The sequence below is a fragment of the Malaya genurostris genome, chromosome 1, assembly GCF_030247185.1.
Source record: "Malaya genurostris strain Urasoe2022 chromosome 1, Malgen_1.1, whole genome shotgun sequence".
NCBI classification, from domain to species: Eukaryota; Metazoa; Arthropoda; class Insecta; order Diptera; family Culicidae; genus Malaya; species Malaya genurostris.
In genome coordinates this window covers 77,795,588-77,806,997 of record NC_080570.1, presented here as the reverse complement: position 1 = coordinate 77,806,997, position 11,410 = coordinate 77,795,588, and the positions used below count along the sequence as shown (strand labels likewise).

Below are 11,410 nucleotides of genomic sequence, written 5' to 3'. Positions count from 1 at the left end.
GGGTGTAAAGACCTAACAGGCGATATCGATCAGGCTATTGTGGCAGATCCAAGGGAGATCTCTTAGCGCAAGCCGAATAAATTTTTTTGTGAACACGCTCGATCCGGAAGTTTCAAACGAGTTGTATGTGGACTCCATACAAAACTGGCATTTTCCGGCAATGGGCGTACTTAGGAACAGTATAACAGCAATTTTTGAAGATGGACGCAGTTCTCATAATTACGAATTACTAAATGCAGTTTCAAATCGTCGGCGTAGATCAGCTTGCATCCATAACCAAGCAGCAAAGCGGCATAGTTAAAAAACAGTGCGAACAGAAGGTGACCTATATTACTGCCTTGTGTAACTACTGATTTATTCGTAAGCAGGGATTAAACTGAGGTTCCCAACTGTACACGTAGAACTCTACCACGCAAATAGGAACTCAACCATTCAACGAACTTGTGTGAAGTACCAAGTCGCATCAGTTTACGTAATAAAATTCTGTGTTCTATACGATTAAATGCTGCTTTTAGATTTTTTCAATTACGTGAAGTGAAGGTGATTCCGAACAAAAATTTAAAATTTGAGAGCAATATTATTTTGCTTTATGCATTATTTTGCTCTTTTATTAAATTAGAACCTTTTAGGTCCGTATACTTAGCCTCGGCTAAACTCTCAAGTTGTCCTTAACCCTGGAGATCGATTTGGCTAAACAGTTGATATTACCTTCCTTCGTATTCGACTGTAAGAATTTGGCGTCGTCCGAAGTATCTGTGATATTAAACATCATGAAATAATCAGCCAACGAAACTTCAAAGGTCAAAATGATAAAAAAAAACGTAATTTTTGCGATTTTTCTTTCAGAACTATCGTCCAACAAAATAAACTTAAACGTTTTGCATAGTACAAAGCATCATTCGAATAACATTTTGTAATTTTTTCGTGGAAAATATTGAGAAATAAGTCGGTGAAGAGGTATTTTTGACAACGCTTCTTAAACATCATGATTTGTGTTATCCACTGTATCTCGGCGCAGACTAATCAGAAGTCATCAAATCAAAGCAGCATAGATAGACCCGAAGTTTTACTAGACCCCAACGTTTCTGTTTGATTTTTTTTAATTTTTCTTAATTTTTGGTGGTTGTTTAAAGTTAAAACTACATTTTTTCACGAAAAAATCCGCAATTTTTTAGTTACCATGGGGAGTGTTTACAAAACTCCCTATGGTAACAAACAACGAAAAGGAAAACGTTGGGGTCATGGAGTTCAAAACTTGCTTTCAAGAAAAACGCGTTTAAAGTATTTTGTCTTTAGAATCGAAGGAAACAATTTATTACTCTAGGGAGCACGTACGGTCTGACATTTTTGAAAAACCATATATTTTCGTTTGTATTTTGTTATAATGAAAAATTTCAAAAATGTTTTATTAAGTTTTTGAGTCAATCGAAGCAGCAATCTTGGGCCTGTGCGTCGAACTCTTACTTCATCGCAGCATGAGATAAGCAAAGATAAAGGCCCACAGCTTGCTTAGTTTTGCTCCGATAAACTTGAAAATTTCGCAGTATATTCTTGAAATGTTTTACTATAAGATACTGCAAAGAAAAAATAAATGGTTTTTCAAAAATGTTAGACCCTACCCGCTCCTTAAATAAAATGAATGATCACTCAGTAACTCTTGAACCCGAAGTCGATTGGAATCGATTGGCAACCTATTAGACGATAAGAATTTTCATTTCAAGTTTTTGAAATTTGGTTCAGCCATCTCTGAAAAAACGAAGTGAGCTGCATTTTGGAGCTTTCAACAATATTTTCGTTACTTCGGGAATTGAGAATAGAGATCCTTCACTCCAACCATCAAATATTTTGGCCATCAGCTAACAAGATCTGCACAAAAAACGTGCTTAATCCACCTTGAAGTAAGATGATACCTTTTTTTACCAGTTTTCATGACATTATTTTAATGACCGTCGTTTAAAGCGGCAATTTGAGATTTTCAATCACTCATTACTCTGTACTGTCGAAACTGCAAATCGGATCGAATTTGAATCTAAAAGTGAAACATTCGATTAAACATTCCATGATATGTCGAAGTAAGTTCCACTTTAGAGTTTATGTTAATTTAAGGTACTTCCAGAGCCGGTATTCAAGAACCAGCATAACCCAAACCGATTCGTATAGCCATATGACGAATAAAATGCAATAGTTTTGAGTCCAACTTAAAAACTTTTCGATATTGTCATCTTCTATATCGGTTTGAATTTTGAAAATTCATCATTCTGTAATTCCAGAAACGGAAGTCAGAATTGGATATAATAAATTAATTTTGTCTTTGTCGATTTGGCTTTTTGTGAAAACGATTGAGCTTTGAGACGCGATTCAATACTGGAACCGGAATCCGAAAATCGGTGTAGCCGAAGTCAGATAAATACACCTGATTAGTTGTATAGTTTACAATTGTTTCAAAATGTTTGAAAATCAGTGTAGATCTTTGAGAAATCGTAGTGCGATTGAATCCGAATCGAAAACTGAATGCCACTAAAAATTGAAATTAGTTTATTTGGTTATCGAGTATCCAAATCTACAAACCCTATAAACCTGATTAATTTATGTGAAATAGACATTTTTATACTAATCACCCTGTATCCCCTAAACCGGAAGTTGGATCTGACTGAAAAGCAAGATGTTTTATAGGAACTTGAAACTTTACATTTGAATCTTAGAGGAATCTTAGATTTCATTTCAATCTTAGATCGGTTCTGCTATCTACGAGAAAATTTTAATTTCGTTTCAAATTATCATCCTATAGTTCCGGAACCAGAAGTCGGATCCAAACGTAATTCAGGAACCTTGTTTGGGAGTGTACGACTTTTCATACGAATCTGAGTTTATAGAATATGGTATAGCCATCTCCGAAAAAATTGAGTGAAATTATTTGTCACACACGCATTTGCTGATCTCGACGAACTGAGTCGGATGGTACATGGGAGTTATGTTCTTGCTGCATTTATTGCTGTAAGTAGTTTAAAACAATATAATTATGGAATTGCTTCCAACTAGAAAACTCTGCCATCATCTGGTTAACATATGCCATATTCGAACGATTATGTTGCCAAAAACGAACCGTGCTTAAATCGGTCCGACACAAAATGTCACGAAAAAGGATACTGTACACAGTCTTTTTGGTACTTAGAAACAATTGTATGTAACAGTATAAAAACAGTCATACAGTGCTCAAAACTCCTACTGCTAGAATAGGGGGAAAAGTCGCTTACACAAAATATCGATATCTCCGTTAAAAATGGACGGATTTTGACAATCTTGGCTTGTTGGACAGCTATTACCGTGCGGAATCCAAGTCTGGAAACATGTTCTGTTTTCAATGTCAAGTGTGACAGAAACTGCCAAAAAACTTCGAATACACTTGTGCCAAGGTTTTTTCTAATCCTCAAAAAAGTTGTTAAAGCTTATTTCCGGAATAGCCTTTAATGCGCGTAGCGATTCAATTGAGTCTTCAATTGACTCAAAACGATTTCTCCGGAGCGGTCGTTTTAGTTTTCTCAATAGCCAGAAGTCTCACGGAGCAAGTCAGAAGTCAGGCGAATACATTTTTCTATCCGTACAATTTTCTCAGAGATATCTCAACTGATTTAGATAAATTCGTGCTCGTTTGAAAGCTGCAAAGCTGCCAGTCAGTGGCGTATCTAAGTGGGAGCGAAGGGAGCATTCGCCCCGGGTGCAAAGGTTTTAGGGGGCGGCAAATTAATCCTTGGGACCTTTTTTTTACTCGCCCAAGTCATCTTTCCGGAGATGGAGTTCAGCTTTTTGCTCACTAAACCAACGATGGGGGCGGCAAATATCTTATTTTGCCCCGGGTTTCTATTTTACTCAGTACGCCACTGCTGTCAGTCATCATGTTTGAGCGTATTATTTGCAGATAATTTGGGTTCCAAGAATGGAACCGAATAAGCGACGTAAGCGTTAAAACATATTTCTGTAAATTGGCCGAATCAATACAAAACCAAATTTCGAAAACCAAAAAATTGGCTTGATGAAGGAAATGATATAATAAGACTTTTTTATGACAAGTGGAAGGTGTTATCACACTATCAAATGGGTTGAGAGGCGTTTTTTTTTTTCAATATACTTTCCGGTATTTCTAGCGCGGTTTTGCATGGTTTTCTGAAGTTACATGATTTTGTTTTGTGATCAGTTTTTACAATTGACACGGTCTTTACACCTTATTTCAACACGCCATAGGAATCTCGTGCAAAAAAACTTAAATGTCAAATTTATATATTACTTTCATATTAGCAAGATTTGCAAACTTTTTCGGCACACCCTATAGTGTTAATGCATTCATGTGAACAGCGATCGTAGAGTCTGCGCACAAGTTGAAATCGCCTCTACTGAGAGATTCTATTTATACACGCATTGATACTAAATAATTGTATGTCTCGGTACTTAACCAGTGTATATTCTCGAATTGCAAAAGTATATCAGTATAGCAAGAACAGCGGAAGATATCGCGCATAGCTTATCATTTGTTGGGTTTATCGCAACTAGACTCCAGTCGACTACTAAATATGTTGTCCTTCACTTCCGGTTGAGAAAAAATATTTGATATGTACTCTGAATCCAAATAAGTGGAACATTAAAAGTAGGTTATTCACCATTTCTTGCTAGTAAAGTAACATCAAGTGAATTTAGTGAAAAAAAGTAATGAAAGTTTTGCCTTGAGCAGCCAAGTGCTGGAAGCTGATAATGAACTGTATGTGAAATGTTGTCTGCATTGCGACTGTAGTGACATAACACGAAAATACGACTGAATTACTTTCTAGCAGTATTTGTAATGCAGCAGCGGTGTGCGAATGGACTACTCTGGATGCAGCTATTCTTAACCCTTTTCCATCGGTAGCTGCTATGTAGATGTAAGTTACGATGCTTATGTTGCCTGATCTAAGGGATTCGAGTGTACCAGTAGCAATACCATCAAGTATTCTGTGACATTTACGTTCTATCCAACAGCTCCAAATAACAGAACAAGTCGCGAAGGCTCCATTGAATGTGTTGGCGTCCGCGTGAGTACTTGTTTTTGTTATTATGGCAGCGCATGTCGTCAATGCCGACAGCAATGAGAGAATTATCTGTTTTGGATCAGGGGTGCAGTTTACGAGGCAATATGAATATGGGAATAGAATTTTGTAATAATCAATCGCAATCGAAAATGTTCTAATGAATCGTCAGGGGACGCTATTGAATCAACGATAGACATGTTTTGAGAGTTTTAACTGAATTTATGGTATACCATTCTAGTAGAAAAACAATCACAATCGAATCAAAAACTAGTTTCCCTTTAGTATTCTTAAGGCCCCCGTAGCATAACACCCGACAGTAGAATCAACTCTACGTACGTCCATTAGCATGGTATGCTTTGATGCTTTATATCTACAGCAGGCCTTCTATCGCTTCCTCTTGTTGCGATACACTCATCGTTCCCCAAGTTTAGTGATTCTATGTATTTGTTTTGATGCAAAAAAGCGACCGGCTTATATACGCAGGCAGTTGTACAATTACATTCATTAAAATGTTTATTACTCTCATGTTTATGAATCTGCGAGTGAACTGGCGGAAAATAATACACACTCAACTGTACCGCGACGGGAAGGTTTACTTTACCACCAGTGAAACGCCGTATGTGCATGTAAAAAGTGTACTCGAACAGATGCTGATTGTTGAGTGTAGTTAGCCGTGGAAAGCTTCTGCATTCATTGAAAGCTTCTGCTTCTCACTTCGAGTTCTGACTTACATATGACTGGACTGGGAAGCGCTCGCTTTGTTGTCGGTTGATCCTGAAGGTTTCCATCCATTTTTGTGAAATACTAGAAACTCAGATGAACAATAAAGTGTTATTTCAGGAGTTTTTAGTTAATCGTGGCTTTTGGCAAGCAAGGAAGTTTCAATTGCGTAGTGTTTTATGGTGATTGCAAAAGTAAAAGTACGTTCTTACGGTGCAACTGTGCATGACCGTTTTCAGCTGTTTGTGATATAGAACGTATGAGTCGTTCTCAATGTTTTCCTTGAGCGCGTAGACACTTCATGTATTGTGTTTTAATGTGCCTTCGAATTTCAAATAAAATTCGCGCGTTTTGGGATTAAATGACTGGTTAAAAGTCTAACGGTCCATTCTAGAGGATATATTTTTGTGCAACGTTTTAATAACTACCTAACAGTTGCTTATTTTCACCAGTCGAGTGCATAAGAAAGAAAAAATACTAAGCCTGAATAAGCAGTTTTCTTCATCTTCAGCAGCTGTGGCGGTGGAGAACATTCGAGGTAAGTTGAATGAAAAAATACCTTTCCGCGTCGTGCGAAAACTCGGCACCACTCGAGTGTGAGAGCGTAAATGGGGATGCAATTGGCTTTGAAAGTGTAAACCGTCCGTCGTGAATCGTCAGCTTATTATAAGACGAAAACAGTTCAGTGTACGTTTTGAGATGTGCAATTAAGTTGCTAGCTTAATTATATTAATAAAGACAATGTATGAAAATTTCCGGTCGACGTATTAACTTCCATTTTCCGGAATTTACTATATTATAATCTTCTATTATAATAATCCTATGTAGTTATTATATAAATTGCAAAATCAAAAATAGATACTGTTTCATACGCTCTGAATGGAGATAGCTGGATAACATTTTAATAGATGCAAAAGTAAGATTCGTAGTCTTGTTGAAAAACCTGATTGAATTTAAAAATTCAAATGTTGCTGTATACAAAAAGTATAATAATCAACAAATATATATGATTGAAGTTATACTGATTACGGGGACTAGAAGCACTAATGAAAAATTATAACATAAATATTGTGTAATTATTAATCGTTATATACTTCAATTCATTATCGTTATATTTACTCCGTTCTGTTCTGTTAAGTTCGTCTTGAGAATATCTTTTTTGTGACACACACCGTGGATTAATTTGGAATTAGATTATTAAGCTTCAAACAAACATTTTCAGGTTAAACAGTCTTCCCAGTTTGTCATTTTCATTTTAATCCGATCCATCAAGCACTTTTATGCCAAAATAAAAAACTGCAGCATTTTTTTTCCAAACTTCTCATACACAATTAAATCTTATCAGCCAAGTGTTCGGTAATCGTCTCGACAAAATTTATAATTACTAAGAATATCGGCAATCTTAAATTTATTAACTGTCAATTATTGCCGAAATTGTCAGCAGAAATTTCACTGTTAGTTCGGCAGAAGCGTTCAGGATTGAATCATGAATTGCCGAGTCATCAATAACCGAATGTGGAATGGATTTTTCTTTAAATGTAAAATAAGTCACAAAATCAAAGGTTAGAGAAAGATGATGTTTTATTATGTTTTATTATGAATCCCTCTTACAAAATAGAAAACATCACGCCTAAGTCAATTTTTTCTAGTGCTCCTCAACGCACCAATCTGGAAATAAGCAGATATTAATAATTATGTTTGTGAAGCGGATAGTTTTCTCATTTCACTTATCTTGTCACGAAATGTAAAAAATCTGTTTTCCTCCTTCTAATGCTTTCTAGCTCCACGAGTAATGGCGACGTGGTGCTTTGCAAAATCGAAAAGAGACATTAGATGGCAAGTGTTTCACCGAGTTTCAGTAAAAACTATTTCACTGTTCGAAAACTCGGCAAACAGATTTGCTGATTTCGGTATATTTGTTGTTTACTGAGAAGTTCAGCATAACATTATGCCAAACTTCGGCAAAAGTACGCGCTTTACTGAGATATCAGCATATTACTTCAACGAATTTCGGAAAAGAGCATGTGGATTACTAACCAATCAGCAAAATGTCGTGTTGCCGATCTACTTCGGCATTTCAAAATGCCGAGCTCGAGAATCGGTTTTAAGTGAGTATGTGAATCAAACCAAAAAAAAAACAATCGAAAAAGCAGAGATTCTATGAGTTTATAAGATAAATTATATCTTCATGAATTGAAGAGAGGTGTGGTAACGTCATTTGGTACTATGAAATTCAAATTTGTATTGCATTCAGGGGTTGGAATTCGAGATAAATTGATGTAGTGAAGAGATTATTATTACTATGTATCGTTCATTTAACCCCGGTACTAATCGCAATAAGTCGCTCACTGAGGGGAAATGAAATAAGCTCTTAAGAATATATTATATAATATCAATTTTTTTCTTGAAAGAAGTGGAATCATTTCTTTTTAACTTCTCGTTAGTTCGCATAATTAGTAAAAAGTTTCCGAGCTTTCAATTTGACTTCTATCTCTAAGTCATCTGAACATGACGTCAGAAGGAACATTTGCCAAAATGGGCTGATTAATCATCAAGATGAAATGAATGTTTAGTTTTCACAGATTTTAATATATTTTAGATATATCATTCTTAATCGCTTTTACCATGTCCCTCATTCATCAAACCCGTGAATCAAAGACCTCAACCTAAATCGTTTAACTCAAAGAAATATGATATTAGTGTAATCGGCAATGTTTTAGATAAATTTAAATCAAACAATTTTATCATTTAAAAATAAATTAATTTACAAGATTTATCTCATTATTCTTCGAATTTCCTTTGAAAAACATTGGTTGATTTCTATTGCCTATAGGGTGACTTTCGGACGATTTTTGTGCATACAGCCAGTTTTCTCATACACAAATACCATACGGATTTTAAACTACGGAAACAAAACTATAGTTTCACCGATTGAACTCAAGCTTTGCATATTTACTATGAGGCCTAAAAGAAACAGGAAAAGTAAACCGGAAAATAAGCTATTTTGTTTACTTTCATGTAATCATGTCCCCTAATGTACAATCTGACACTACTAGGTTCTGTAAAAAATTGACTTTTAGAGTAAGTTCATAAACTTGTTTTCATCAAAAGCCAATACTTTTATACACACTACATTTTATAGATAATTTACGCTATTTTTTTTAAATAAATTATTCAATTGATAACAACAATTATTTCATGCTATGTATGGAGAAGTGTCGCATTATTTTATATTCATTTATCTACAAATAACAAATTGAATATGCGATGAGGAAAATTGTTCTCAGTCTGTTCGTATGTTGCACTCTTTGGCTATACATATTTGCTAAGAAATGTTCTTCAAATAATCATACACATATTCTCTATCAGCTGACTGTGATTCACATACGAACAGCGTGAAGCAGCAAACGTTTCTGCTACTTACTCACCGTTTAGCTTGTTATGGAAGTGTGACATGAACTCAGACATTAGCTACCGTAGAGTCTCATTGTCCTCCACACAGTGTGCTCATCTTTGTTATTTTGTTATTTGTTTCGGTCTACTACCGTCCAATGGCGCGTATTGGTATTTTAGGCTTAGATTTCCCATATTTCTGGGACGGTGCATTTATTTTGGATACTGTGCTCTTGTTTGAGAAATCCCATCCATAATTGTTATTTCAATAGGGATGATCGAATTCATAAAGTCGCCCTAGAAGATTGTTCAAATATAGTACGGATTGTTTCGATTGAAGCCATCTTCAAAATGGGTTTAAACGCTTCGCTAAGAAACCAGTAACATATGTATAGCAAATCAAATTAACGAACGCTTGATTATGCGTCGTAATGGTCAAGGATGGCTGATAAGCAAGGCCTGACTCGTCGAAATAGATCGATTCTAATTTTGTTAACATAGCAAACAAGGTCTTTTACAATCTTGTTGAGTGTTTTGACCTTTTGACCTTATGACCGTCCATTCAACCGAACCGTTACACATTTGCCATTTGGAAAATTTAACTTTTAGTATGAAGTATAGAATGGGAAAATCAACATTATCTAATGATAGCTAAAATTCAATCATTGAAAATATTCAAATTTGACTGATAAGAATGCGTTCTAGTGTTTGTATTACACAGAACATTTAGCTTTTTGTTTATTGTAATATCTTTTTTATTGAGACTTTTCAGCAATTACCATCTCGCAGTTGAGTGTTATATTAAAACATTTCAATGAATAGAAATGCTTAGTAAGGTCTGGACTGAATATTGCGACGCGGTACTTGTACATCAGATTTGATAGAAATCGCAACAGCTACTGTTGAAACTAGACAACAGCAAGAGTTAGGTTACATGTATACAAGGTTAGAAACTTCCCAAAGTGTGATGATCGACAAAAAATTGTTATCCAAACCCGTGCTAGAAAATGCTACATGGAGATGTTAACCAAAGAAAGTAGTTGTGTGACGAATGACGGAATGTGCGTCTAGGCTGACGTACAACAAATGCCTGGACAGGAGTTTGACATCGGAAAAGAAACATTGAGTGTTTCTATCTAAAAATAACAGTCACTATTTTGCTGGAATCAGCTTTATCTCAACAGTTCTAAAAGTGTCATAGAATGGTATGAGACTAATGCGATCTATTTGGTCTCCGTGAACGTGAGTCTATCAAACTGTTATGAACAACGTCTAATCGTAGAATTTTGGGTCATGAATAGAACTACTGAGAACTTAAAAAATAAAGAAGCTTATACAAATGAAATGTTTAGTAAGGTAATTAAAATTGATAAAAAAATTTCCGATACTACTGTACAAGCATGCATAAAACGTTTACTGAAAATTAGGATGTTATCCGATAAAAACTCGAGGTTTCATAGTCAATTATCTGTGCTATAATGGAGCGAGCAGCTTTTATAAACTAGTAAACTTTCATAAAACTAGCTATATCCATAAGGTCGACCTATTTTAGCTGCTGTTTGCCTTATATTATAATACAGTTTGAACAATACTCCTACATTTACTGTAAATAAGGGAGTCGGAAGAAAGCGATCGAAACATTTTATATGGGGAGAATGAAAATGTAAATTCATACTAAAGGTTGATTTTTTGCTGTTATCTTTTTGGCAACACTGATTTTGACAGATCACGCGTGAATCGTGTCTTGTGCCATTGTCAAACTTGTTTAGTTTGGTCTAAAATTTAATAATGAATCGTCGTTTGGTCTATAATTTAATCATGATTGGGCACTGGCAAAGTGGCTTATTTCTGGTTGAATGTATACGTCAACCAGCAAAATTGTCGCATCTGGAGTGAAGACTAGCCCTTAGCATAGCAAGAGCTACCAATACATCACAAAAAAGTCACTGGCACTGTGATTCACGGTGGCCTTATTCGTGGAAAACCAGCCTATATGTTGGAGAGAGTCTCCCAAAATTGGACATTACGCATGGACAATCTAAAGCGGAGTCGCGAATTTCATTTGCATGAAATCATCTTCAAACATTAAATTATATTGATCATTCTATCGATTCCATCAATTTTCTAAAAAAATTGTGTTTATTTTGAAATCATATCCTAAAGACTGTCCCAGAAAGTATGGACGCACTTTGATTTCGCTGTAAATAATTCACAAGTGTTAGATATTCAAGTTTTATTCG

The 11,410-nt window shown here is 35.4% G+C and overlaps 1 protein-coding gene across 4 annotated transcripts in view; it reads left to right on the top strand.

Annotated features, from left to right (window-relative positions):
• Window positions 1–4,433: 4,433 nt before the first annotated feature.
• The window catches only part of LOC131440526 (ATP-binding cassette sub-family D member 1), a 43,155-nt gene continuing 36,178 nt past the window's right edge, over window positions 4,434–11,410 (top strand). Inside the window, exons 1-2 of one of the 4 annotated variants that reach the window (XM_058611882.1) lie at window positions 4,434–4,910; window positions 5,898–6,315. The gene's annotated coding sequence lies outside the window, so the exon portion shown is untranslated. Of the gene's footprint in view, window positions 4,911–5,625; window positions 6,316–11,410 lie in introns of those variants that run through there. The other 3 variants (XM_058611881.1, XM_058611883.1, XM_058611879.1) reach the window with 3 other exon arrangements.